The sequence below is a fragment of the Octopus bimaculoides genome, chromosome 22, assembly GCF_046866305.1.
Source record: "Octopus bimaculoides isolate indiv1 chromosome 22, ASM4686630v1, whole genome shotgun sequence".
NCBI lineage: Eukaryota > Metazoa > Mollusca > Cephalopoda > Octopoda > Octopodidae > Octopus > Octopus bimaculoides.
Window position 1 is genome coordinate 34238132 of NC_142949.1, and position 6934 is coordinate 34245065.

Sequence of the window (6934 nt, forward strand, 5' to 3'; positions counted from 1 at the left end):
ATGAAAAGCAAGACAGAACGATAAGGAGGGAGAGAGAGAGAGAGAGAGAGAGAGGAAATAAAAGACGGTGAGAGAGTGGCGGAGAAGATGGGGGAAGAGGAGGAGGAGGAGGAGGAAATAAAAAAAAGATTCGAAATGACAATGTCAGGTCAGAAGAGAGGAGGAGGGAGACAATGAAACAGAGAGAGAGAGAGAGTGGGGAGATGAGAAGAAAGGAGAGAAGAACAGCCGGAAGGATGAACGTAAGAAAAGCGAGTGAGTGAGTGACGGAGCGATAGAAAGACAGCGAGAAAGAGAAAGGGAGGGACAAACAGATAACGATTGAGAAAGAGAGGCGGGGGGGGGGGGAAGTAATAGAGCAACGAGCCATACACCTCCCTCTTTCCCTCCCTCTGTCCCTCTCTCTCTATCTCTTTCTCCCTTTCTTAAGCACTCCCTTCACTTCTGCATTCATACATAATATATATATATCTATGTATAATATATAGACATTAATATACATACGTAAAAATCTTTACAAAAGATAGATTTTCTACACACAAGGAAACAAGGTTTGTCTTGATAACAAACACCCGCTCTCTCTGTAACTTACACTCTATCTAACTTACTCTCTCTCTTTCTCTCTCTCTCTCTCTCTCTCTCTCTCTCTCACTTACTCTCTTTCACATTATCCACCTCTATTCTATCTCTCTCACTTTCCCCCCCTTCGTCGCTCCTTCCACTTCTCCTCTCTTTCTTTTCCTCTTCTCATATCATCTATTTTTCGCATTCAAAGAATATATCCATTTTACAGAGATCGGAGGATACCGAAAAGGTTTGTCACACAGTCAATTCTTTATCGCTTTGCATATGCATACACACACACACACACAAACATGCATACACACACACATCTATCTATCTATCTCTGTCTATCTATCCATCTATCTAAATTTTAGGGAGCATATATCCAATCCATGTTTTATATATATATATATATATATATATATATACGCGAATAAATATGCTTATTTATATGTGTATATATATATAGATACATTATATATATATATATATATATATATATATATATATATATATATATATATATATATATATACATACATACATTCATATATGCATGTGAATATATACATATACGCATAAACATGCACATTATGTAGATGTATATATACTCGTACATACATACATGCATACACACACATACACACATACATAGACATACATACATACATATATATGCATGTGAATATATACACATAAGCATAAACATGCACATATATGAAGAAGTATATATACTCATACTAGACGTATATATACTCGTACATACATACATAATATACATCACATAACATACATACATATAACATACATATATACACGCCAAACTTCAGTAACGTCATGCAGTTCTGTCGAATGAAACCATTCTACTACTTGTGGTAGCATGAATTGGGAAGAAATAGTAGAATTAACCTCTCATGCTTTGGTACAAAAGCAAAAAAGAAAAACAAAGAAAAGAAAAATAACAGACAAACAAAACCCACCGTGTTTATGTGTGTGTGTAAATGTGTGCAAGTGTTTGTGTGTGTGTAAATGTGTGCAAGTGTGTGTGTGTGTGTGTGTTAGTGTGCATCCTTTGCAAATAATATTCTTCCTTCATTCGGCTTCTGTGTATATATGCGCGCGTGTCTATGTGATAATTGTGTACCTCTGCATGCATGCATGTATATATATGTACATCTATGTATGTATGTATGTATATATATATATATATATATATATATAAAAATAAACGTGTGTGTTTTTATATATGTATGTATGCCAGCTCAAGACTTGTATATTGGTAGATTTCTTTTATAGAGACTGTTGTACCCATAACAAATGTATGTTGTGTGAACAATGCATGTATATATATGTATATAAGTATATTTGCATGTATTTATGTGTGTGCACGTATGTAGATACATTTATGCACGTATGTATGGATGCACACATGCATGCTTTATATATATATATATATATATATATATATATATATATATATATATATATGTATATATATATATATATATATATATACACATATATATTTATATACATATATTCATTATTATTAAATATGTATATTTTTATTAATAATTAGTAGAAGCAACAGTGCGACTCAAGGTCCGAAAGTTTCATGCATTGGTACTTATTAATATATATATATATATATGTGTGTGTGTGTGTGTATATGTGTGTGTGGATATATAGATGTAGATATGTGTGTATATATATATATATATATGTATGTATATATTTTCTACATATATATAAATGTGTATACGTATTTACGTGTGTATGTATGTATATGTGTATATATATATATATATATATATATATATATATATATATATATATATATATATATATATATATATATATATATATATATATATATATATGCATGTCTATATGTATGTAAGTATGTATGTATGTATGTAGACACGTCCTGGTTTCATTTTTTAGAAATTCTCACCAGTAAGAAAACTGCCGGTTTGTAACTCTCAGACAAAAGCTTTCAATTGGAATTTGTGTATATATATGCGTATACCACACACACACACACACACACAAACACACACACGCTCTCTCTCTATCTCTCTCTCTCTCTCTCTCTCTCTCTTTCTCTCTGTATATATATTTGTGTGTGCGCGTATGTATGACTATGTATATATATATATGCGTATGTGTGTATCTGTGTCTGTAAGAATGGATTGATGTCCGTATGTGTATATATTTGTGATTGCGTGGTGTTTTTGTATGTATGAATATATACTATATGTAATATATATACGTATATATATATGTGTGTGTGTGTGTGTATACGTACGTGTATGCAAATATTATATACTTTTATAAGTTTATATACATATATATATGTAATATATATTGTGTATGTGTGCGTGTGTGTGAATTCTTGTATACGTTTCATCCCTAAGGATGTATATATATATACACACACATACATACACGTACAGAGACATAAATGTGTATATGTACGTGTGTATGTATGCACACTTGTGGCTTCTCCCTTGCTAGAAATATCACCCAAATCCCCCTCATATAGTCATACGTATAGTACATACATTAAGTACGCATATACAAGTGAACGGGGAAGTTCTTTGGACAGAATGCTCAAGAAGCTAGAGATAGCAGCCAAATTCCACAGCCTCATCTTCTCGTAAGTTTAGTAATGCATTAACCAGTGTGTCCTTTTGTAATGTGATTTAAAAGAGACTCGGCTGCTATTTCAAGCATGCTGGGGCGACCTACGTAGATATTCCATCGTGTATTTGCGCAAGCTCTCGGATATACATATCGTGTGTGTGTGTGCATGTAAGTATAATACTCTGAATTGTATGCGTAAGTATATAGATGCACATATACTCTCACACGTACACACACACACACACACACACACACACACACACACATACAAAATGATGCGTGTATAAATTTGCTGATCTGTCCAATCCAAGTAACATCGAAATAACAAACTATTACTATATAATGCGTGTGTGCGCGCACGGATGTATGTATGCACTGGTACTCGTGAATGTGTGTATATATATATATATATATATATATATATATATATATATATATATATATATATATATATGTATGTATATGTATATATGCCTAAGTCTATCTATCTATCTATCTAGCTATATCTCTCTTTCTCTATGCGTATATATATATATATATATATATATATAAATATATATGATTTATATGGCAATCGTTAGACCGGCAAAACATTCAGTTACGTATTTGGCTGAACAGGAAATAAGGGGCAAAATTTAGAAGAGCTAATTTAAAGGGTATGGCAAGAAGGAAAGAAAAAGGAAAGTTTATGTATGTATGTATGTATGTATGTATGTATATATATATATATATTTAAGGTGTAGGCGTCGTGTCTGTGAGGTAGAAAGTTTGTTTCTCAGTTACATTGTTCCGGGTTCAAATTCTCTGCTCGGGCAACTGCCTTCTACTTTGGCGCCGGGCTGACCAAAGCCCTCTGAATAGATTTAGTAGACGGAAACTGAAAGAAGCCCGTCATATATATATGTGTGCGTGTATGTGCATTTATATTTATATGTGTGTGTCTATATATATATATACATATATATATATGTATTTATATGTGTATATATATATATTCATATATATATATATATATATATATATATATATATATATATATATATATGTGTGTGTGTGTGTGTGTGTGTGTATTTATATGTATGTATATATATATATATATATATATATGTGTGTGTGTGTGTATGTATATATATATTTGTCTTTGTGTCTGTGTTTGTCCCCCATCACCGCTTGACAACCGGTGTTGGTTAGTTTACTTTCCCGTAACATTAGCGGTTCGGCAAAAGTGACCGATTAAATAAGTACCAGGCTTTAAAATAAGTACTGGAGTCGATTCATTCGTCTGAACCCCCCCCCCAAAAAAAAAATCCTAGGATGTGCCCCAGCATGGCCGCAGTCTAATGATTGAAGCAAGTAAAACAGTAGAAGAATAAAAGAATATATATATATGTGTGTGTGTACGCATGTGTGGAGCTGTCTTTCCATTTGCGTTGCGACATATCTATAGTACGTCTGTGTCTTTCTCTTTCTCTCTCTCTCTCTCTCACCTTATACCCTCACGCAGACATGCACAGACAGGCACAGTCGCGCTCTCGCACGCTCACCTTGTTGCATTTTCGTAAGGGTCACTGTGCCCCTTCCAGCTTAGCTCCTTTCCCTGCTTTGTTTCTCTACCCATGGCTCGTTCAATATCTTTCGGTATCGCTTACACATCTGTGACCAACCCAATGACATTTCCTGCATTCATTTTGCAATACAGTTGTTTATTTACATCTTGAGTCTTTCATTTACGTCTAAACATACTTCTTGTGTCTGTTTCGAAGAAATCCTGATTTTCGAAAGCATGCAGGCCCATCTCTCATTTCAAGCTGGTCCCCCCCCCCCCCGCCAACTGACCCCGAACGATTGTTTTACTCTGTAGAAACGCAAATAATTTCAGTTGCTCAGGAATTGCGTGTATGTCTCTGTGTGTGTACATATGTATGTATATGTGTATGTATGCATGAATAATTGTGAATATGTTTGTATACAACGTGTATGTGAGTGTGTGTGTGTGTTATTTTATTCTTTTACTTGTTTCAATCATCTGACTGCGGCCATGCTGGGGCACTACCTTGAGGGACTTTTAGTCGAAGAAATCGATCCCAGGACTTTTTTTTTTTTTGTAAGCCTAGTACTTACTCTATAGGTCTCTTTTGCTGAACCGCTTGGTTACGGGGACGTAAACACACCAACATCGGGTGTCAAGCGATGGTGGGAGGACAAACGCAGACACAAAGACACTCACACACACATATATGACGGGCTTCTTTCAGTTTCCATCTACCAAATCCACTCACAAGGCTTTGGTCAGCCCAAGGCTATAGTAGAAGACACTTGCGCAAAGTGCCACGCAGTGGGTCTGAACCCGGAACCATGTGGTTGGGAAGCAAGCTTCTTACCACACAGTTACGCCATATGTAGGCGCAGGCGTAGCTGTGTGGAAAGAATCTTGCTTCCCAACCACATGGTTCCGGGTTCAGCTCCACTGCATGGCACCTTGGGCAAGTGTCTTCTACTATAGCCTCGGGCTGACCAAAGCCTTGTCAGTGGATTTGGTACATGGAAACTGAAAGAAGCCCGTCATATATATATATATGTGTGGGGTGGGGTGTACGTATGCGTATAACTGATTGTTATTGTTTAGTCTTGGTCAGCCCTGATCCAGTAAGCTATACTCGAAGACGTTCCACGTTGACCATCACGTTTAGCTTTTTCTGACATACATTTTAATCAGTGTTTTCAATATTTTTTCAAAACAACCTTGTTCGGACTTCTGCCTCGGAGGGGACATTTCTGAGAGCTATTCAATGGTCATTGATGACTGAAGGGTGTCAACCACATGTGAATCGTTGGCGATTTTCTTCCTCCGTCTTCCTTTCTATTGGACTTTCCTCTGTTTCTGAAGAAGAGCATCTGCTCGAAACGTTAAACCATCTTTTTTTCCTTTCCTTCCCCGGTCGTCTTCTAATACTTTACATGCACCACGTCCTCGCGTTGTTGTATGTATGCATATATATATATATATATATATATATATATATATATATATATATATATATATATATATATATATATATAATGTTTGTGCTGTGCTTATGGATTACGTAGCTGTGTGGTAAGAAGTTTGCTTACCAACCACATGGTTTCAGGCTCAGTCCCGCTGTGTTGAACCACGAGACGAATAAGGCATTGTGAGCGAATTGATTTGGTACATGGAAACTGAGAGAAGCCCGCTGTATATATATATATATATATATATATATATATATATATATATATATATATATATATATGTGTGTGTGTGCTAGTGTTGGTGCCTTTACGACCCCGTAACATAGCAGTTCAGCAAGAGTTTTCGATAGAATAAGCACCAGGCCTTGAAAAGGAAAAGTACGCGGGGTGGGGTGGGTGTAAATTCGTTCAACTAATATTCAACTAATATTCAACACACTTTGGCACATGTGTGTCTGTGATTCACACGTTTTCAATTTGTTCATGTTTCACTCTTATGTGTTTTTGTGCGCGAGCGTACGTTTCTTCGTGCATTCCATATGTATATGGCAGTGTGCTTGTGCCTGGCCCAGAAAATTCACTTGGCAGCGGGCGAAGGAGGTGGTGGGATATTGGGGTATTTTATGTGTTATTTATACGTTTAGCACTGTAAACTCACATGGAGAATATCTGGAGCGTTTTTACGAATCCTTAACTGTATCATTAACTGATTGTATTTGGAGAAAACGGA

At 35.6% G+C, this 6934-nt stretch overlaps 1 protein-coding gene across 1 annotated transcript in view; it reads left to right on the plus strand.

The window, feature by feature from the left end:
• The first annotated feature begins 600 nt into the window (after positions 1-600).
• Positions 601-6934, plus strand: part of LOC149131441 (uncharacterized) — a 62396-nt gene continuing 56062 nt past the window's right edge. Inside the window, exon 1 of the mRNA XM_089339554.1 lies at positions 601-814. The gene's annotated coding sequence lies outside the window, so the exon portion shown is untranslated. The remainder of the gene's footprint in view (positions 815-6934) is intronic.